A 24,034-nucleotide genomic window follows, 5' to 3' on the forward strand; every position below is an offset into this window, starting at 1 on the left:
GATGGTTAACTAACTTATTCAAAATGGACACTCCACGTTTAAGCTTTGGCAGCACATCTGGCTAGGTGGCTCAAGTGGGTATTAACAGCAAGCAAGTTCCATCTTTCCTCATCATTAATACTCTCCCAGAGAATGGCAATTTGATAGCAACAGGAGCAGGAGTTTCAGGCCAGAGACAAACACTGAGCCTCAAACCTAAAACATCTCAACGAGCTGCAATGGGTTGCATCAACAAAATCAGCACCGATCTGATCCCGATGGAGACGTGTCATAAAGAGACGTACATGAGTTGCGAGCATAAGGAAGGTGGACATTGGTGCAGGAAACAATTCCACAGAGGCTGGTATCCCATCATTAAGTCACCCTTTGTTTACATGTGAGAAGTCCTTGACACTAATACTGCTCCCTCAGAGCCAGATGTGTCAGGATGTCTGACACTCCTGTCCTTATCTGACAGCCAGGGCCCCCTGATTGGGCCAGGTTTACAGTCCCAATCAGGGAATTCATTCTATGACATCCACCTGGCTGATCTCTTTACAATTATTATAGTGCAACACGGAGGAAAGGCTGCACTGTTGGAGGGGTTCTCCTTTGAATGAGACATTAAAAAGAGGCCCCACCTTCCTTTTTGAGTGGATGTAAAAGATACATTTTCAGTATTTTGCTCAGAGCAGTGGAGGGAGTTACCCCTGTAACGTGGCCATTATTTATCTCTCAGTCACCATCACAAAAACAGATCTGGTTGTTATTACATTGCTGCTTGTTGCAGTGTGGAAATTAGCTGTCACATTTCCTAAATTACAGCAGTAAATTCATTTTAATGGTACAGTACTTGAGACATCTTTGGTATCAAAACATGCCATAGAAATTTCTTTCTGTCACTGTTCAATCTCTTACCCCGTATATAGGCTTCGAGCCCATATGTTGATTATACAATAAAAAGCTACACTCCATATTATGTTATTATATTTCAACATTTATTCTCCTGACATGTGATGTCACATCTTAAGATTTCCCAGGTGTCCAGCTGGAGGGGTTTGACATTTAAAACCAGTCAACAGCTCCCTCAACCAATCCATGAGGAAGGGTCACCGCACGAAAACATTAACTCCAATTTCTCTTCACAGGTGCCGCTAGTCTTACTGCGCTTTTCCAGCAATTTCTGTTTTTGTTTCTGATTTACGGCATCCACAGATCTTTCACCCCTAACGTGAAAAAGGAAGGGATTTTTGCATTGCATATAAACTAGTTAAAACTTCGCTATTATAGGAGCAGAAATATATCATTCGGTCCATCAAGTTTGCTTGCCATTCAACTAAACCATGGTTGATCTGATGATCCTCAGCTTCTCGGTTGTCACTTATCCCCACAACTCATGACTCCTTACTGATAAAGGTAACATGTATTTGCCATTTAAGAGATTTTTACCAGCACCAGGACTAAACTTATTCACAATTGAGGGACTCATGCATGCAAAGTACTGACAGACTTGAAATGGCCATAAGAGGTTACAGATCAATACCGTTTTGTGGTTATACTAATAAAACCCTAAATTCTGGCTTAGAGGTAAGAGGGTGCAAACAGATAGTTGAGAAGAGGAATGATAAGATTGTTGTAGGAAAGATAATTACTCAGACTTTTATTGAAACAGGGAGGGGAGTTAATGAGAAAAGAAGGAATTTCAGAAATGGAAAGGAGCAATTAGAGCAAAGTCAATGGAATTCCAAAAATGTCAAGATTTCTTTAGTAATCTCTTTGTATGCTTATGGAGGGGGATGTACTCTATCTAGTTGTGTGTAACAAAATAACTGTAATGGATTAGCTAAATCTGGGTAACAATGACCATAAAAATGACGACATATAAAAAGTGTTCAAATATAAACAAAAACATTAACATAAAGCCCAGACAGCAGATAAAAAGAAACACCAAATGAGTTGGAGAGACAAAAAGAGCAATTGGCAAATGAAGTTACTTATCAGCGATTAAGGAAATCCAGCGGATAAGGAAATCCAGCAACAAGTTTAAGTGGGCACTGCTGCCTCACAGCACCAGGGACCCAGATTCAATTCCAGCCTCGGGCAACTGTCTGTGTGGAGTTTGCACATTCTCCCCGCGTCTGTGTGGGTTTCCTCCGGGTGCTCCGGGTTCCTCTCACGTCAGGGGAATTGTGCACATCAGGTGTGGGATATAAATGAATTAATGTTATTTCTGCAAGTATAAATTCTGATACAGAACAGGAATGGGAAAATACATATTCAGCAAAAAGAAAGGATATGTTAGCATCAGACGTGATTACAGAACAATGGTGGATGTGTGGGCAAACAGGAAAACATCTGTTCTCCTCGCTTGCACAGAGACACAGGAACAAACCCTAATTAAAAGAGGTCAAAGTGGCCTCTGGATGGAAATAGATGCTGATAGAAGAAAAGATATGCCTAATCAATAATCTGCAATAGACTGACGTCAAACACCCTTATGGGAGTCAGAGATAAGAGTTTATCACGGACAAGACAGGATAAACAGAAGTTGTGGGATCAGTCTTAAGGAAATCTGTGACGTAAGCGAAGCAGGGAACAAACAATGGAATAAGGAAAAATATGGGGATTCAAACTGTATAAATTTCGAGAGTTTGTTGGATTTGGTGTGCATTTTGTCATTGCCTTACCTGGTAATTAGACAAAGCACCCACCTATAGGTGTACAAATAAACGGCTGATTCAGATATTCGTCTCGGACTGAAATTATTAAAGTGAGTGAGCTTTTGTTTCTCACATCAGGTGAATTGGCCATGCTAAAATTGTCCGTAGTGTTAGGTGCATTAGGCAGTGGTAAATATAGGGTCAGGATGGGCTACTCTTCGGAGGGTCGGTGTGGACTTGAGCCGAAGAGCCTGTTTCCATACTGAAGGGAATCTAATCAAGATTTCAGAAGTTGCAGAATAAAAGGGTACCATTAAAAGACATCACCTCAAGTTTCAAAATATCATGTACAATTTCTTTCCTGTCTTGCAATTTAAACCTGAAGATTAGATTAGATTACATTAGATTACATTACAGTGTGGAAACAGGTCCTTCGGCCCAACAAGTCCACACTGACCCGCCGAAGCGCAACCCACCCATACCCCTACATTTATCCCTTACCTAACACTACGGGCAATTTAGCATGGCCAATTCACCTTACCTGCACATCTTTGGACTGTGGGAGGAAACCGGAGCACCCGGAGGAAACCCACGCAGACACGGGGAGAATGTGCAAACTCCAAGATAAAGGACATATGGGGCCACACGCAATTTAAAGGGGGTGGAAAACCAGGGAAATGGTTAGGAAAGGGATAAGGAAATCCAGCAACAAGTTTAAGTGGGCAATTTTAAAATTTAGAAAAATTTCAGTAAACCTTGCTAAACTGACAGTGATCAACAAGCACTTGGTGGTTCAAGGCTTATAAAAGCTGTTAGTGGTTATTAGTGAAGAGGTAAATCCCAAATTCATTAAAAGCAAGATGAAGTATAATATAAAGATGGATATTCAAGAATGCACAAACTAAAGGGAGGCAAGTCCTCAGCTGATGTGATGCATCTATAGAATGGAAAGAAGAAGAAGAAATAGAGTCCTAGAACTGATATTTTGGGGTTCTATTCAGATTGAATATGTGCCAAGGAATTGGAGAGTTGGCAGTGTACTGGCACGGCAGCACAGTTAACACTGCTGCCACACAGCACCAGGGATCTGGGTTCAATGTCACCTTCGGGCGATGTCAATGTGGAGTTTGCACATTCTCCTCACGGCTGCATGGGTTCCCTCCTACAGTCCAAAGATGTACAGGTTAGGTGGAATGAACATGCTAAATTGCCCATCATGTCCAGAGATCTGCCTGCTGAGTGGATTAGCCACAGGAAATGCAAGGTTACAGGGATAAGTGAATAAATTACAGTAATGCCCAAATTTGCAAACCATACGAACATAGGAAAGAACAAATAATTTTGTGTTAAATCAAGCTACAAGGAGAAAGGAGAGAAAATCCAATAAATGTATGATCTGATTTTGGGAAAATATAACTGTTTCTCTTTCCATAGATGATGAGTTTCTCCAGTAATTTCTGTTTGTGATGGATTTGAAGGTTCAGTTTCATACGACTTTAGCACTTCAAAAGGATAAAGACATGTAAAACCATGGGGCACGAGATAGATTAGAACACCATCACCTGCCAAATTCCATTACAAGCCATACATCATCCTGACTTGGAGCAATATGGCTGTACATTCACTGTCACTGAGTCAAGATTATGGAACACCCTCTGATTATTGTATTAGAAAGTATGGTGGTTATATCTAAACCATAGATTGCAACAGTTCAAGGTAGTGGCTTACCACTACTTTCATGGGCAATCAAGGATGAGCAGCATACGTCAAATGAAACAAAATGTTCTACCCACGACAGTCAGATTCGACAAAACAACAAAAGACTTTTTTTTTCCCCCCTAAACAAAAGCGTTCTAGATCACTAAGCAAAGCTCAAGGGCTGCACCCAACTTTACGCACACATCCACACCAAATATAAGAAACCCAGTAGATGTCAATCAATATTTAGAGTTGTCTCCATTCACTAGTTACTTCAAACATATCATTTCTGAAGCAGAGTTAGGAGCATTATATTGAAGGAACATTAATACAAAGCAACTTCTGACTCTCTGGTAAAGAACGCATTTAAACTAAAAAAAGGATGAAATGCATAAGCCTTATTGGGATGCATTTTCCCCTCCCTAGAGATGGAATTCCTGTCCTTTTCTGTTGCATTCCAGAACTTAATCACCTTCACTATTTGTTTATTCCTACTATAAAATTTCAGGTATTTAAATTTTGAGATCTGCTAATGCGTTCCACAGGAAGAGGAATTGAATTAGATGGTGAGATGGAGTGAAGCATTAGCAATACAACTGTTGGGTTCTGTGTGCAGTTTACGGCACCTCATAAATTTGTTGAAAGGAGACAAAAAGACATGAAAGTGAATAGATTTATTTGCTGAAACTGTTGTGTACAAAGGAGGTCAAAAGGCAAATTGAAAGAGGTGATTACAATTATGAAACAATAGGAAAGGATGATCAAATCACAAGTTTCAGTGATTAATAAGAGGATGTATGTGTCAGATTAAACATGAAATTTTGAACACGGGAGAAATGTAAGAGGATGAGGATGAAATAGAATTAGTAACCAAAGCTGGTGCTGGTGTTTATTTAAGAGTAGTTTGGCTGGGTGGTTGAAATAAAAAGTGAATGAAGGCATAATTAAATTTTGGACTAAGAGTCCATGTTAAAGACAAATACCAAGGCAGCCTGCTGATTTTAGAATTTAAAATTTGTAGACTAGTTCTTATGTAATCCTAAACATCATGAAACTCTGTTGGGAAGATCATTTGGAGCTGAAAATGTGTTGCTGGAGCAGGTCAGGCAGCATCCAGGGAGCAGGAGAATCGACGTTTCGGGCATAAGCCCCACACCCCATTTATTTCAAGCCCCCTTCCACAATCCTGATGAAGGGTTAAACCTAAAATGTCGACTCTCTTGCTCCTCAGATGCTGTCTCTCCTGTTGTGCTTTGTTGAGTGCTACACACTATCAACTCTGACTACTCCAGCATCTGCAGTTCTCACCATCTCCTAAGTTTTGCATCTTCTGTAGTTGGTACATCCATATACTGGATCAGAAAATTTTTTACACACTTAAATTCTTCTCCGTCCAAGCCCTTAACACTATTGCAGTCCAAGTCAGTGTTTGGCAAGTGAAACTCCTCTATCATAACAACCCTATTATTCTTACAGATAATTGAAATCTCCTTACAAATTGGTTTCTCAATTTCCAGCTGACTACTGGGTGGTGATGGTGGTGGTGGGGGGTGGAGGTAGAGGGCAGGTGGAATGTCTATAATACAATACCAATAAGGTAATCATCTCTTCTTATTTCTCAGTTCCACCCAAATAGCTTCCCTTGATGTATTCCCAGGAATATCTTAAGTATAGCCATAATGTTATCCTTAATCAAAAATGCCACTTGTCCCCCGCTCTTTCTCCCATATCCTTCTTACAGCATCTATACACTGGAACACTAAGTTGCCAGTCCTATCAATCCCTGAGCCATGTCTCTAATTGCTAGCCCATCTACCTGACTGTATCTGTGGTTTATCTCCCTTTCTGCAAGTGCCTTCCTTCACACACCATTCCACCCCCCCCCCCCCCAAGCTTCTGTAAATTTCTTACTGCCTCTGACTGCCACTTCAACCAATCCATGCAATTGAATAGGATTTGCAACCAAACACACTTCCTGCAGACATAATCATTAGTAACACAAACTCTCACTGATCTCCCACATCAGACAGGAAGAACATATTGAGTCATACACAGCATGGAAACAGACCCTTCAGTCCAACATGTCCATGCCGACCAGATATACCAACCCAATCTAGTCCCACCTGCCAGCACTCTGCCCATATCCCTCCAAACCCTTCCTACTCATATACCCATCCAAATGCCACTTAAATGTTGCAAATGTACAGCATCCACCACTTCCTCTGGCAACTTATTCCATACGCGCACCACCCTCTGTGAAAAAGTTGCCCCATTCCCCTCTCACCCTAAACCTATGCCCTCTAGTTCTGGACTCCCTGTCCCCAGGGAAAAGACTTTGCCTATTGACCCTATCCATGTCTCTCATAATTTTGTAAACCTCTATAAAAGGTCACCCCTCAGCCTCCGATGCTCCAGGCAAAACAGCCCCAGCCTGTTCAGCCTCTCCCTATAGATCAAACCCTCCAACCCTGGCAACATCCTTGTAAATCTGTTCTGAACCCTTTCAAGTTTCACAACATCTTTCCGATATGAAGGAGACCAGAATTGCATGCAATATCTCAACAGTGGCCTAACTAATGTCCTATACAGCTGCAACATAACCTCCCAACTCCTGTACTCAATACTCTGACCAATAAAGGAAAGCATACCAAACGCCTTCTTCACTATCCTATCTACCTGCGACTCCACTAACCTGCAGATCACTCTACTGAAGGCCATCTTTGCACCTTAATCTACAGACACTGAAAATAGCACATAAAAACACTGCTCCAGGCTAATTTAGTATCTTTGCTGTTAAAAAGTTTAAATCAAGAAACACATCTCATTAAAACATACAATCAAGGAAGAACTCCCCTCTACTCACTGTTGCAGATTTACAAAAAAAATAGTTTCAATTGGTTTTGGGCAGGAAGGTAAGGTGAGCCTTTCCATCCCAGACACAACTGAACAATTCAGGAGGGCAGCAGGGTTTCCATCATGTGGCTGCTTCCCCTCTGCATTAAGTGGGTCTTGTGGGAATTGGGGGTGGCTGGTGCTGTCAAGAGTAAAGCAGCAAAAGAGAAAATTCCATTCAGGCAACACCAAGTCGGTGAAGTTTGGAGTACAGAAATTGCTTTACTCTATAGTGGGTGAAAGGCAGAAAATTGAATATGGTTATGATAAAACACACCATTTGCTTTTTATAAAATTACTGTTTTTTTGTATGTATTCGTTGGATATGGGTATCATTGGCTGGGCAAACATTGGCTGCCTGTTCTTATTTGCCTTTGAATCTAGTGCCCAGATGATTTAATGAAGGCAGTCAAGAGTCAATCACATCACTTGCTCTGGAGTCAAATTGAGAGGCCAATGGCAGGTTATCTTCCCTGAAGGGCATTAGTGAACCAGACAGGTTTTTACAATTGCCTTTGCTAATTGGCCTGCTCTTTAGTGAAGATTAATATGGAATTCAAGGTTTAGCATCTGCCCTGGTGGGAGAGCATTAGCCTGGCATTCTGGATTGAAAAATGTGTTGCTGGAAAAGCGCAGCAGGTCAGGCAGCATCCAAGGAGCAGGAGAATCGACGTTTCGGGCATAAGCCCTTCTTCTTCAGATTCTCGTCGATTCTCCTGCTCCTTGGACGCTGCCTGACCTGCTGTGCTTTTCCAGCAACACATTTTTCAGCTCTGATCTCCAGCATCTGCAGTCCTCACTTTCTCCTGGCATTCTGGATTGCCAGTCCAGTGACATTAACCACAGAATTTAGGGGTGGGTGGTGGCATAACAGTAACAGGCAGGCTGGTGAAAGTATCTCCACATTAACATCCCATCATTACTTTCACTTTGCAGCATTTTGCTGCTTGATTGTCTCTGCAAGAGACAGGTACTGATCAAAGTTTCAAAAGCCCCTTCTCAGGTTCTGTGGGAGATCAAAAGTGCAGAGTGTTTTGGAATTACCAGACATGGACAAGAGAGACTCAGAAATTATTACTTTGAGGTTTATGCTCTAACTACCATTAATTCATTCTTAATCCACATTCATGGGGTTGCCTTGAGAAGTTAACACCTTTCAGACAGCTGTTTGTCAAACATTAAAAATACTATACAACTCAGCCAAACAAATTCCAAAACTATGACTAATTAATGTGTTCTTTTCTTTGATATTACTAATTACAAGAACCACCTGAAACTCTGAACACTGCCATGCCATTTTTGAAATCCATCTCGTAAAACTTGTAGGAGTTGGTTTAATGACTTATCTCATTACATTGGTATGTGATTGGAACAAACAAGCATCAGCCTAAACCCAAAAGTTAATCAGTTTTTGCTTCAGACTCTCTTGCTATGTTCATGACTGAAATAAGTTTTCAAGGTAGCTAAGTTTGCAGATGACACAAAGTTAAAGATCTTTGAAACTTGAGAAGGGATTTAGAAGGATGTTGCCAGGGTTGGAGGATTTGAGCTATAGGGAAAGACTGAATAATCTGGGGAGGGGGGGGGGGGGGGGATTTCCTCTGAGCATTGGAGGCTGAGGGGTGACTTGACAGAGGTTTATAAAATTATGATTATGAGCGGCATGAATAGGGTGAATAGTCAAGGCCTTTTCTCCGGGGGGGCATGTGTGTGTTGGGAGGGGGGGGGGGGGGGGGGGGGAGAGAATGGCGGATAGCAGAGGGATGTCCAACACTAGAGGTTTATGGTGAGAGGAGATAGATTTAAAAAAGGTCCTAAGGGGCAATTTTTTCATGCAGAGGGTGATGCATGTATGGAATGAGCTGCCAGTGGAAATGGAGGAGGCTGGTACAATTACAACATTTAAAAGGCATCTGGATGGGTATATGAATAGGAAGGGTTTAGAGGGATATGCGCCAAACGCTGGCAAATGGGACTAGATTTATTTAGGATATCTGGACAACATGGACAAGTTGGACTGAAGGGTCTGTTTCTGTGCTGTACATTTCTGACTGCCATTTAATACAGTCATAGCTGATCAAACACTTCAATGCCTTTTAGCCACACTATCCCAACTGCCCTTTACACTGTTCGTAATCTGAAATCTATCCATTGTAAATGTACCAAAAGACAGTTTGTATATGCCTTCTGGGATAAACAATTCCAAAGACCCTCAATTCCACGTCAAATTAAAAACTCATTGGTCTTATATGGTGGTCTCCCTTGGTTCAAAACTCCACAGCCAGGGGAAAGCATCTGACCTGCATCTACCTGGTGTCACCTTATTAAAAAGGAAGAATGTAAGTTAGTTGGAGGCAGTTCAGGCGGAGGTTTACTAGGTTGATAACAATACTGAGCAGCTTGCATTGAATGATTCAAGTTTGGACAGACTGGCCTTGTTTCCACTGGAGTTTAAAAGGTCGAGGGGTGACTTGAAACATACAAGACTCTGAGTAGTCCTTAAGTGGGGAGAAGTGGTTCATTCTTATAGGAAGAGTTCAGAAGTAGGGAGCACTGTTTAAAAACTCAGGGGTCATCATTTTTCGGGACAGAGGATGAGAAACCCCTTCTGAAGGTTGTACAACTTTGGAATTCTCTGCCGCCTGAAGCCTGTGGAAGCAAGAATATTAAATATCTCAAAAGGGAGATTATTCGCATTAGATAAAAGAACTTTAAAAAAAAAAGTGTTATCTGTTGTAGATGGGAATGTAGGATTTATAAACAAACTGATCATAAAAGATCTTCATAGAATCCCTACAGTGTGGAAACAGGTCCACACCGACCCTCCGTATCCCTGAACACTATTGGCAATTTAACATGGCCAATTCACCTGGCCTGCACATCTTTGGATCGTGGTAGGAAACTGAAGCACCCGATGGAAACCCACACAGACAGGGAGAATGTGCAAGCAGATTCTAGGAACAGAATTAGACCATTTAGCTGCCAGGTTCATATGAGCACGGTCTTGTTAAAGATTGAGGGCCTAGTGCAAAACATGATTTGTTTACTCTCATCATCATCCCTCACTTTAGATGACAAGGTTTCATGATACAACGGCCAACCTCTCCTGCCTTTCCACCCATTACATTCCCACCTTTTCTCACTTCTGAATGAGGGTCATTATGACCCAAAAAGATCTCTCTTGTTCTTCACTGCTGAAAGGCCACAGTAGTCACCCATGAGTCCCAGAACAGAAGGAAGACTTCTGCCCCTTAAATTCCAAAGGAGCCCTGCAACATAAAGGCAATGCACTGCCTATCACACTACTGCTGGTATTCTTGAATAACCAGTTCTTTAGCTTTAGAGAGCTTCAGTTTAAGTAACATAATTAATTTTATGGTTAACTTGGGGTTTGACCAAACATTCACAATGGATACTATTTACGACCTTTAAAGTCAATAGTTGCAGTGAATGAGTCACAAAAAGGTTCTCTCTGTATTTCCCAAGAAGCTGGTATGCCGTACACAATAGTGTTCAGTCTAGCAAGCATAACTCTGGAGAGTCAGATTCCTGTAAAAATATTTACAAATGTTTTTCTCTCACATCCTCAAGGCCAAGATCTTGTTAGGCACAACTACATGAACATGCTTATGTTGTGTCACAGGGCTTCTACTGAAACAAATCTACAGGACATTGTCCCAGTATACAACTTGAAGGGATGGAATATGGATAGCATTTGGAACCCAATGCAATAATTCACAAAACACCATGTTTTTGTCTGTTTTGAGAGCAATGTATATTGCTTTGTCAGCTTGACCGAAAAGACAGACCATTTAAAAGTCACCATATCTAATGGAATTCATCTTTGACTATATGGAGGACTTGTAGGGTTTTTGTTATTGACTGGAGGTCAATTTGAATATTTTGACTTTGAACTAGTTAGAACTAGTCATGACTGAAATCAACCAGCTCAACCTAACCATGCTAATTTTTCATATTCTGAACGGGCGTATTCAATTAGTTTCCAATTTGCTGCTTATTTATTTAGTGCACAGTAAAAACGCCTTGTTACAAACCTTGAAAGACAGCATAAAATTTGTTGTGTGCTCGTTTGAGTCAACAGTGGGGAAAGCTCACACAGAAGCTATTTTCATAAACTGGACTGTCATCCCTCCAGATTTGGTGTGGAGGTTCCATCATTCAGCAGGACACTGCAGTTCAATGCTAGTGAATCAACTAGACATGAACAAAAAGGTCCTTTTCTTTGCAGTTTCCTTTAAAAACAAAGATATTGAAATTAGGGGGAGAAAAAGACAGCTGGATTGGCGATCAATCATCCAATTGGATAATGAGCCTATACTACTTTCCAGTTTGGAGTTGAAAAGGCAATGAATCACAAGGATATCTAATAGTTGAAACATGGAAGGAAGTAACCTGATGAAACATTCAGGAGTATTGAAATCAGTTTGACAACCCAACTGAAAGCAAAATTTCGAGCAGAAAGAAAAAAACACCATTTTCCCAGTCAAAGGGAGTTGTGTCAATGGCATAATGGAAAACATGCTTTTCAGTAGGTCAACCACATCAACTTAGTACCATTTAACTAAAAACATGGCTGCACTGACTAAAAAAAAAGATATTATCGGGCATTCCAAGGTAGGAAAGTGGACTATTCTCATTCCTTCTGCTTCCTATATCGGCCATTATCCTCAAAAGGCCGTAAGTTGGTTGCTGCTGTACTTCCTTTCAACCTAAAGTACTCTTCAATCCCCTACTCCCAAAGATGACTTCATACACCCTCCATCTCCCCATTCCCCCCCGCCCCCTCCAGTGCCATTACCACCACAGCTGCCTCCCCTCCATATAGCATACTGAAAACTCCAAAAAACAGGGACTTCAGTAAATCAGATAGCTGTACAAAACTCCTTTGCTTAAGTAGTCTTATACAGTTGGGCATGTTCTACTTCACTTAACTACAACCATAGTCAGAAAGTGAACAATTATTACTTTTTTGTCATCGACAGTGCATTGATACCAAAGCTATATATCTTTAATATTAACCTCAGTAAATCCATAAGAGGAAGCTAACTGTTTAAAAGATATGGCAGACCAAGAAAAAAAATACTTTTGTTAAGTGTCAACTCACTTTTAAATTACATTTCAACATGCTTTAGTTTCTGAAGCATCACTGAGTGCATCCCATTGGTATTGCAACTCCTTATACTACATACTAGCATAAGCAAAAGCTTTAGAAAGAAGTCAACATAGCTTTAAGAGCTCAAAACTAACCCTGATTATATTCGGTACATGAATAGGTACATAAAATTTTCAATTTCTAATCCAGTGTAACTTTAGTATGAACAGTACTTCAATGTTGAAGAACAGCAGACTGGAAAATCTACACTAGGAGCTAGTTTGAAAAGCCAAGGAACATGTGGTTGGAATGACTTCTTAAAGCATGCAGGATTCCTCAAGCTCCTCAGAAATAAATTATATTACGAGTTTATAGAATCAAAAAAGGACAGAATTATAGTTCACCATGACCAAATCAGAAATTGCAAAAACTCTAAGCCTGGCAGCATCCGTAGGAGGAAACCAGTGTTAATGTTGAGTCCGATGACTCTTCAGAATCTGATCTGAAACGCTAACATTGCTTTCTCCCCAGTGTTTGCCAGACCTGTTGAGTTTAACCAGTAATTCCTGTTTTGGTTTCAGATCTCCAGCCTTTTCAGTTTGTCATTTATTTCACCATGACCAGCCTGCCCCTGCACAACCTCTGCCTTGGCACCTCATAATTCAATGGCCTCTATTACAAGAGGAGTAAATGAAATCAGACATTGAACTCACTTTTCAAACAATAAAAAAACAGGCAACATGCACATAGCTTCCTGAATGGATGCAGGAAAAGTTAAACCAAATGCTGGAAAAAGTCCAAGATCCTCAGGAGCTACAGAAGTCAGTAAAAAGAGATTCTAAATTGGCACACACCCCCTGCAAAATCCCTTAGCAAATAGGAAGCAATGCTGATCTGTACATGAAGCAAGAGCAAAGGGTCAGTACACACCTTCACAGATTTGGACCCTTTATCTAAAGAAAGATTGGAGGCAGTCCAGAGCAGGCTAACACCAGACATAGAGGAACTGTCTTATGATAGGACACGTAGATTGGGCCTACATTTTTTGAACGTAAGGGGGAAGAAAGGGAACCTTATTGAAAACATAAGATTATTAGGGTACTTGACTGGGTTGAAGACGCAAGCTAATTGCCATTATGGCAGGGGCTAGGACCAGAAGTAAAATCTTACAAGGAGTTGCCCATTTAAAACAGATGAGGAGGAATTTCCTCTCTCAGAGGGTTGCAAATCTGTAGAATTGTTTAGCACAAAGAGCTGTGAAGATTGGGTTGTTAAGGATGTTCAGGATTCAAAGTTAAAAATCACACAACACCAGGTTTAATTGGAAGCACACTAGCTTTCGGAGCGACGCTCCTTCATCAGGTGATAGTGGAGGGCTCGATCGTAACACAGAATTTGCAGTGTGATGTAACTGAAATTATACATTGAAGAATTGATTGTCTGTTAAGCCTTTCATCTGTTAGAATACAGTGATAGTTTCACTCCTTTCATGTGTAAATCACAAAACCCTTTTTTTTAAAGTTGCATTCTCGGGTTAGCTGTTAACAATGGTGATAGCTAGACAATGTGTTGAATATGTTCAGGATGCACGCAGAGAGGTTTTTAAAATCAGTAAGGGAATCAAGAATTATGGGAGAAAACAGAAACAGGAAAATGGAGTTGAGGATTAACAAATCTGCCATGATCTCATTGTATGGTGGAGCAGACAAAAGGATAAATGGCCTACTTTTGCTCCCATCTCTTTATAAAAAAAACTTTCAATTTCTTTCAGACCATAAGTAATATCCCAAATGGCAACGAATATATTGATTCAACCAAGAATAGTTTCCTTGCCAACTGCAGCTAATTAACTTGTTCAATCCCAAATCATAAAATTACATATTTATGTAGATAATTCTGCATATATTGTGGGGATAGATTTCCAACTTTACTGCATCTAATTTTATAAAGACCAGAAATAATTACCAATTCACTTTCTTTTACCAAAGAACTCCAAAAGTACATTACAGTCAGTTCAAAACTGACAAAATGCTATTGCGCAGGTTAAGTTTACATTACAAACTGAGAAGTGTCTTTAGGTTATAAAAACTTATTTTTAGTAACTTTGTTCACTGTAAAAAGAAGTTTGCTGACAAAGTGTTTTCTAAACTGTGTGTGTGCGCAATGAAGTAGTACAAAAGGTAAACACAGATTGGAAAGGTCATTCAATCTATTTTAGCTTATCCTTTCAGAATGTTGTTGTTTAATTTAACAATTGCAGGATTTACAATATTACGCCAAACATTTTCCCACCACAACATTTGCTCCAATGTCCAGTCCATATGTTGGTCTCTGGAAACAGAGCCACCTCCTGCTAAACTAATTTAAAGACAGAATTGTTGAGTTTTCCTCAATCTGCGCACACAACTCTGTTCTGACTTTTTGCTCATTTACTTTTCCATTTTGTTTACTATTTTATATTTCTCAAATATGGACAAAAAGTTCTCATGACTAGTGAGGACTGCAAATGCTGGAGATCAGAGTGAAAAAGTGTGGCGCTGGTGAGGCAGCATCCGAGGAGCAGGAGAGTCGATGTTTCAGGCATAAGCCCTTCATCAGGAATGTGATTTCTGATGAAGGGCTTATGCCTGAAACACTGACTCGCCTGCTCCACAAATGTTGTCTGACCTCCTGTGCTTTTCCAGCGCCACACTTTTTGACTATAAATAAAGTGACAGTGAGCTACTCTCAGGTCTTATTTCCTTACATCAAAGGCCTTTGATACAGACAACCAATCTTGTGACCTTAGTCTGACAAGAGTCAGTCCTCAAAAGATTTCACTACTACTTAAGGGACCAGAATTTGACTATTTTTGAACTACATTCCCAGAAGCAACACCACTTGGGCCAGAGCTGGAGTTGTCTGGTGGAGTAAGTGGTTGTCCTGGATTTCAGCAGAACAGGAATGGGTGTCTCAGAGTTTGGGCAAAATGTGGGGCTTGCCCGAAATGCTACCTGGAATGTGTAGCCCATCGACAAACTGCTGGATTTCAGACAGCTGGTAAGGGAGGATTTTACGCAGCCTTTAAATCAGCAGGGAAGCTAAATTAGGCAGGATCTGAAAATTTGATTTCCTGCCATGGGTCAAGATGTGAAGACAAAATGTCAGCAACATGTTGAGCTTTGAACCCACTACAGGATGGCATATTTACGTGGCATGAAAACTCATTTAAATAATAAAAAGTTAAATGCTAAAGTACCATCTCCAGAATAAAGTTCACAAGGCTTTGTGGAATCTTTTAGCAGCCAGTTCATTGTAAAGCAAAAGATGCCATGCCTCAGTTGGCTTTGTTCAGTTATGTTCAAGGTCAGCAGTTTCGTTGTTCAAGGTGGGGCTACGTCAGTACTATTCACATGTGGGACTGTGTTGGCTGGCACAACATATACAAGGCTGTGTGTTCACCCACAATATTTCAGAGTGTGATCTTAGTCAAACCCTGTTCTCTCTCCCTGGCAGGGGAAATACCATGATCCAGAAACTGGTTCTCCCTGGGAGAGTCTGAGCTGAGAACCTTTATCATCGTCAGATCTTGAGATCATTGCTGGATTGTGATTGTGAACAGAACTGTGACTGGTGGATCTAATGCTGGCTTCGGCCTAACACCAATTCAGTGACCAGCCAACTAGAGCTATCGCCTCTGCCCCAGATCAGGGCGTCTGCAATACACCGTTAGGGTGACGGGAGCCGGGGGGAGGGGGGGGAAGGATTGCTGATTGACCAGACTTTCATCGCGAAGAGAGAGTCCTCCTGGATTGCTGTGGATTCCACGCAGCAGATATTTTCTGTTTGCAGGATCTCCCCAGAGGGGGCTATTTTGTCATGACCTTCAAGAGCATGAAGCAACGTGACCGTCTCCTGATAGTATTCGAGGAGAAAGGAAGTGAGGGTCGCTCTCTCCAACCTGTTTATGGCTCCATTGTTTGCTGTCCCTGGACAGAGGAGCTGGGTTGTTACAATCCGTATGTACAAGCCCCACACAGCCTGATCTTCCTGGAAGGTATGTGCAGCTTGAACCTGGACAGCAAGCAGCAAGTTAAAGGTGCTCCAACAATCCACCAGCTTTGTAATCAGAGGAAGCCGAGGTTATGTGACGCACGCGGAGAAGCCAAGAGTGTGCCAAACCTGTAGGATTGCAAAGTGACTCCCTGCAGGAACTGCAAACAGGAGGACCAGCTGACTAAAGGGCTGCAAGGAGTCCAAGAGCTGCAACCTGTGTGGGGAAGCAGACCACTTGCCCAAGGTCTGCCGAAGACAGGGGTGGGGGAGGGGTACCACATACACTCAAATGGCTGGAAGTGACAACTCGAGCTGTGGACCCCCCCAAAAAGAACAGAAACTTCCCAGCAAGAAAACTGAAACAAGGGGCACCCAGGAGAAGGGACAGGCTGGAGAGGAGGAAAAAGGGTAGCCAGCGCAGAGGCACAAAAAAACCCACCTGATCTCCACCTGAACAGATGGAGTCAATGGAGGAGGTGGTGGTGGTGGTGGTGGGGGAATGGATACCAAAGAGAACAAATCGCAAAAACGAAACACATCAGGTCTCCCACACACCCACAGCATAACAGGAAGAGGCAGCTGCACAATGGACACAACAGCAGCTCCTCTGATGAAAATGTGCAGAGGAATGACCACGGTACAGCACCGTGGGGGAGAAGGATAGGAGCACCCCTACTCCTGCTGCAGATGACAGGGGTCGGTGTCACAGAGGATCACTAGGAAGTGACAATCCAGCAAGCCTCGCTGTCTGCCTCGAGGCCTCCAAGGTAATCCTCCAGTCCAGGGTCCGCACTGTGGAATGAGAGGAGACTTGCTCACACTTCTTCTTCTAGAAGGTGCATAAGGAGAACTCTGCACTCAGGAACCTGAAGGAAGAAGATGGCTTGATAACATCGCAGGCTGATGCCCTGAGGATCAGCCACTCCTTTTATGCCAGTCTGTATGGCATGAACCCACAGGCAGCATGGCCTCCCAGTTGTTCCTGTCCTCGACCACAGAAGTCTTAGACACAGGAGAGATTGGACCAGCTATGATCATTGGATGAACTGACCAAGGTCTGAGTCCTTAGAGAAAAAAATAAGACTCCTGGAAATGACGGCTTACTGGCAGAGTTGTGTTCAGCTCTGTGGGACCTGATTGGCCAGGACCTGCTGGAGGTGTATGACAGTATGCTTCTGGCAGGGAGCATGTGCCAATGAGGAAGAGTATCAACACCCACATCGACAAATGGAAGAAGGGTTGGGGGGGGGGGGGGGGGGGGAAGAGAAGCGGGCGGAGGAAAGAGAGAGGAAATTGGTGATCTCAATTTTACTGTTGAATGCAGATTACAAAACCCTGTCTAAGGTCTTTGCCAACTGAGTCAGGTCTGCTCTGGGTCATTGATTGACCCTGACCAAACCTGTATTGTACTGGGCAGGACAATCTCAGAGAGCCACATACTCTGCAGAAATACGATTGTCTATGTGCAGGACAGGAGGGTGGATACCTACCTCATCAGCCTAGACCAGGAAAAGTCTGTTGAAAGTCTATTGCATAACTACGTGCGGGACCGGCGCCTGCGCGCGATCTGCGTCTGCGCGCGATCTGCGTATCACACTCCGTATCACCTGTCCTTTGTGGAGAAACATTCAAAGGAAAACACCTTTGACCCTAAGCCCATCAGAAGTGGTCAGCATGTAGCACCCTTGAGACCATGTAGGAAAAGGAGCAGGTGGATTGTATTGGGTTGTTCCTTGGGCAGACTGTCAAAGTCATTTGGCAGAATGTCTCACCACCAGAACTTTTCAACAGGCACCAAGACATCACTTGGCTGGTGGTGAGAAGGGCACTACCTATGGAGGTCCTTCATGTATACCATAGCATGCTGACCTCAAAGTGGCTGTGTGAAAGTGGGGTGGGGTGGGGAAGGGTAGTAGAGACCATCACACACCTCCTTCTGGAATGTGTCTTTGCAAAGGTCTGGAGAACGCCCCAACGGTTTTAGTTGAGGTTCACCCAAGCAGCTCCATGATGCAGCATTATGGTCTGTTCTCCAGGATGGACACTGGTACAAACAAACACTGACTGTGCCTGGAGGACCATCAATTCAGTGAAAGATGGTCTTTGATCTGCCTGAAACTTGCTGGTCTGCTAGAGCAAGGAGTTGACCTTGACCAGGCTTGCAGACTGGCCCATTCCAAGGTTCAGGACTATGTGCTGAGGGATGCTTTAAAGCTTGGGACAGCTACTGCCGAAGTGCAATGGAGAAAGACCACTGTCTGAGATCTTGCTGCTGAAGTAAAATGGGGGTCTGTTCAGTACCTCCCGGTGCCTCAGATGTAGATATAGTTGTGTACAAGTAACAGATGGCTTGGGTTTGTTTACTGGATAGAGTCAAACTCCAGTGTTTGTTTGTTTCTTCATATGCTACTGTACAGAACCAAACTGCTTCAGTGACTATGTATATAAAAAATGATTTTTGAAATTAAAAAAAATTGATAAGAGGAGTAAGTTTTCAGCTACATTCCACTGAGAGACAAATACTGGATAACAATGTCAAAGTGAACAAAACAACTATATTGTTTCTTCCATAATAAAGAAAATATCCTCAACACTCCAGTAATCAATGTGCGCCAGTACATTTTAGATCTCTGTATAAGTGATTATGGTGCCAGTTCATGGTAAATAGTGGACAAATTTAATCCCAGAATAAAATCTGACTTCAGAAGCTTTTAAGTTCTTCTTTTCCTGGTTAGGTCACTGAACACATTCAGACAAAAAGGTTGCCAATATATTTTTGTTTGCTAAAAGAATAAAGCTTTAAGTATTGAGCCAAAATTATGTCCTCATCACTTTTTAAAAAATCCCATGACTTACATCTTAATTCTCTAATTTTTGCATTGTTCAATATGTTCAGAAAGTCCATAAATAGTATATTTACTGGACTATCGTACTTTGATCAGCCTTTTCCATTAACTCATGCTCGTGAGAGATAATTTACCTTTACAAAATCCATACTGGCTTTCCTTGGTTAACCCATACCTATCTAAATCTAAGTTGATTATATCTCCAATATTGGCTTCCTGTAAGTTCTCCACTAAAGTGAAATTAACTGTCTTCCACTTTCTAGGAACAGTGGTCTCACACATTACTAACCTTTCACGGCTCTAACATGACTGTTTTCAATGAGAATTGGTCATGACCAATGCCTCTGCTACTTCCATTTTCACTTCGTTCAGCAACCTAGGTGATTAACCAGCTCTCAATAAATCTAACCTTTCCATCTTGTGTATCTTTATTGTCCTGTTCATTACTTCATTGCCTTTAGTGCACCTTTCACATCAGGATTTTGTTTCTTTGCACATACAGCTGCAAACACTTAATGCTTCAATTATTCCCAAACATTTATCAAGACATGCTTCCAGGTAAGTGGAAACCTAAATACAAAATGGAAATGTCATTTCCTAATGACGTTATCCAGATAGCACCACAATTTTAAGCAGATCAAAGGAAAACAGCCCCAAATCAAGTAGTAAACAAGAGGATGATAGAGCTCTAATGCTAGAAAAGCAACTAACTTAGTTTCACATCCTTAGGATTTCACAAACTATACAAAATGTTCCTCCTTTCTCTGATACAAAGAGCCTCATGGAAAACAGAACAAAGTGGGTAAAATTAAACAAAAGTAGATCAGAGAGTTCTGATAAAATTAAGCAAATCACTACTCACGAAAATTTAAACTATTCAATCAGTCTAACGCCCAAGTTAATTTGACTGATCTCTTCATAGATGACTAACACCCACAATCCCTTGCTGGACCAGCGAGCTCACACTCACTGACCCACAAAAAACACTATATAAACGTACATGGACCACTTGTAACCTTGCACCCTACCCTTCCCCTAGTGATTCTCCACACTCGAGCATTCTACCATCACTTACTTTACATGCTATTTGATAGCTGTCAAAAACTGAAAAAAATGTCAAGAACGTGGCAGCAGGGTGCTGAGAAAAGGGGGTGCCATTTACTTCCTCTAATGGTTCTGCACTACTCAAAAATAGGTGTCAGAGTGAAAGGATGGTCCCACACTTCTGAAGGCGCCCTGAGCAGAATTTTAGAATCATAGAGCGTTTACCTTTTGTAAAGAAGGGATGGTGTGGAAACATGCAGGAAATTGCCACTCCCTGGAAAAGCTGATCTGTGGTTACTTGGGAGAAATTAGACTATTAAATGTATGGTCTTAAACCGGAGTAAATATTCAACTGACAGTAAACCTACTGGTACACACTCACAAATACAGTCCCATCGGACTACTTACACAACCCTGACCTGAAATGCCCCCTACTCCACACACACTTCTCTGGCCCTGGGACTCAATATTCCCACCAGATCAATCATATTCCTGTTCTGTCACCCCCTCCCCCCACCCCTTTCATCCAGTCCAGATCTGACCCCCACACACTTACCCTCTTCTCCTGCTGGACAGAATTCTCCCATCCACCCTGAACTCCGCACCCCCCCCCCCCCCCACCCAAACAAAAAACCATTATGGTTTATTTGACCCTCTTGCCACCATACCATTGCAGCATACTAACCCCTATCCATCTGGTGCTCGATCCTCTCACTTGATGTATTTGCTGTTTGATAGCCACTTTGATTCTAGACCTTCAGATTTCAGCAAACAGCAGCTGACTGCTGGGAAAAGGACCAACTCTTGCTCTTCCAACAGAACTGTCTGAACAGAAGTTTGGCTCTGCATTTCTGGAGGAGTTCAGTTTGGAATCTCCTCAGAAATTTGGATTCTGTTCCTTTTATAAAGCAAGGGCTGGTGTGGCAATCTGCATAAGAAAATGCAGGCCATTAAAATTCAGGAAGCAGTACTAAATAAGTTCCAGAATGTTCCATGGTGAAATATAGCTTGAGAAAAATCTGAAATGATAAGAATCAATTCAAAGTTTGTGCGAAGATTTGTAGCTCGGGTGCTCGTTGTTGTGGTTCTGTTCGCCGAGCTGGAAGTTTTTGTTGCAAACGTTTCGTCCCCTGGCTAGGTGACATTATCAGTGCTTGGGAGCCTCCTGCGAAGCGCTTCTTTGATGTTTCCTCCAGTGTTTATAGTGGTCTGTCCCTGTCGCTTCCGGTTGTCAGTTTCAGCTGTCCGTTGTAGTGGTTGGTATATTGGGTCCAGGTCGATGTGTTTGTTGATGGAGTTTGTGGATGAATGCCATGCCTCTAGGAATTCCCTGGCTGGCTTGCCCTATGATAGTAGTGTTGTCCCAGTCAAATTCATGTTGCTTGTTGTCTGCGTGTGCGGCTACTAAGGATAGCTGGTCGTGTCGTTTCGTGGCTAGTTGATGTTCATGTATGCGGATTGTTAGCTGTCTTCCTGTTTGTCCTATATAGTGTTTTGTGCAGTCCTTGCATGGTATTTTGTACACTACATTAGTTTTGCTCATGTTGGGTATCGGGTACCAGAACGAAGGACCCGATACCCAACATGAGCAAAACTAATGTAGTGTACAAAATCCCATGCAAGGACTGCACAAAACACTATATAGGACAAACAGGAAGACAGCTAACAATCCGCATACATGAACATCAACTAGCCATGAAACGACACGACCAGCTATCCTTAGTAGCCGCACACGCAGACAACAAGCAACATGAATTTGACTGGGACAACACTACTATCATAGGGCAAGCCAGACAGAGAACAGCCAGGGAATTCCTAGAGGCATGGCATTCATCCACAAACTCCATCAACAAACACATCGACCTGGACCCAATATACCAACCACTACAGCGGACAGCTGAAACTGACAACCGGAAGTGACAGGGACAGACCACTATAAACACCGGAGGAAACATCAAAGAAGCGCTTCGCAGGAGGCTCCCAAGCACTGATGATGTCGCCTAGCCAGGGGATGAAACGTTTGCAACAAAAACTTCCAGCTCGGCGAACAGAACCACAACGATAAGAATCAATATTTAGACTTGAAGTCTGTCAGATACAGACTCAGGCATTTACAGCACAGAAGGTGGCTGTTCAATACACCATGTCAGCATGTGGTCAATAAAGATCAGATTATATAATACCCCATTTTCCAGCTCTTGGACCACAGCTCTGGAGGCTATAGAAATTCAACAAATATCTAAATACGTACCACATATTGAGATGTTGACAACCACCATTTCAAACAGCGAGTTTCAGACACTTGTCACCCTTTCACCCACCAGCCCACTTCAACTTTATCTATGAATAGTCTTATTTTCAAATAAAGAAGTTATATTATTGCTTCACCAAGCCAATGAGAGATTCATACTTTCTGATGTGCGAGGCCTTTTGGACCCTGGAACAGCCTTGCGATATCACGGAGCTGCTCACCACTGGGCACAAATATCATCATGTGGTGGAGTTATTTGGCGTGAAGTAGGAAGAGAAGAACATGCAGCCAAGTATGTGAAGTAGACCAACCAGTATTAAGTGAGTGCTATGCAATGGTATTTCAACAGCCTTATAGTAAGATTAGATCTTGGTATATTTCAGATTACCATGCATAGTTGTATTTAGTTTATTATGCTTATTACATATGAAGGCTAACTCAAACTTGAAGAGTGTTCCTGACCATGCCTTTTCAAGGAGTCGGTTTTGAACCCAAACTCTTGGCATAAAACTGCATGACAGCAGACGTATCAACAAAATCTAGAGTGTTCAGGGTGAAAAGGAGCTATGTTTCTTTATAAAAGGGAAGCTCACCAATCATCCAAATCCCTGGTCAGTGAAAGTGAAGGAAGTAGCAGTGTTTTCTGATAAAATTGGAGAATATTGACCTGGCTAGGAACATTTGAAAGAAAGGGGAGGAGAAAAGAACAAGTGTAGAGGTTTTGGTCAGAAAATCCAAATCACATAGCCTTGGCTAAAGGCACTGCAGCTAATGAAAAGTGATCAGTGATAAACAAGAGATTGATGCTGAAGAATATGATCGCAAAGGATTGTCGTGCTGGAGGATATTTCACAGATAGGCAAGAAGGGAAAGGCTATGGAATAATTTGAAAACCAGGAACAGAATTGTAAAAACAAACCAATGGTGTTAATTCACATGGAGCATAGGATGTGGTCGATGGGACTTGATGGGAGTTAAGATTTGGACCAGATATTTAGATAACTGAAAAAGGTAAAAAATTAAAATCCAGTAGCATAAAAGAATCTGGACAATTCAGCAAATGGGTGGAGCAATATTCTCTATTTAAATCTTTGACTGAAACAGAGCTCATGGGACATATTTTAGAAATTACTTTGTGTCTATACATCCTACTGCAAGGGCAGTGCTAAGACAGATGATATAACATTATTATGGTGCTCGGTTTAACTTCAAATCCTCCTCCTTCAATAAAAAGATCATGGTAAATTAGGATTCCCATTGTGATTCCCTCAAATCGGAGCTCATTAATCCATTCAGAAAAGCACACATTTAATGATAATGCAGAAAGTACTTTGGCAGTGAGGGGATTATTTGTAATACCCAAATTAAATTCTAGAGTTATTACCAAAGATCTCCACAATCAATCCAAGAAAATAACAGAACTGAATACTGCACTAAGCCTTTCTAATCCTCCCTTCTATTCTTAATAAAACTAAATCAAAACGAACTCAAAAGATCAAGTTTGGTAGCCCCTGAG

At 41.9% G+C, this 24,034-nt stretch overlaps 1 protein-coding gene across 3 annotated transcripts in view; it reads right to left on the minus strand.

Moving 5' to 3' along the window:
• eps8l2 (EPS8 signaling adaptor L2) overlaps window positions 1-24,034 on the minus strand; it is a 178,622-nt gene that overhangs the window by 139,842 nt on the left and 14,746 nt on the right. The window contains exon 1 of one of the 3 annotated variants that reach the window (XM_087996609.1): window positions 11,285-11,409. The exons of the other annotated variants lie outside the window; for them this stretch is intronic. The gene's annotated coding sequence lies outside the window, so the exon portion shown is untranslated. Of the gene's footprint in view, window positions 1-11,284; window positions 11,410-24,034 lie in introns of those variants that run through there. 3 annotated transcript variants of the gene reach the window in all.

The sequence above is a fragment of the Chiloscyllium plagiosum genome, unplaced genomic scaffold (assembly GCF_037043375.1).
Source record: "Chiloscyllium plagiosum isolate Xiang-an unplaced genomic scaffold, Cpla_swu_hap1 HiC_scaffold_18, whole genome shotgun sequence".
In the NCBI taxonomy this organism is placed as follows: domain Eukaryota; kingdom Metazoa; phylum Chordata; class Chondrichthyes; order Orectolobiformes; family Hemiscylliidae; genus Chiloscyllium; species Chiloscyllium plagiosum.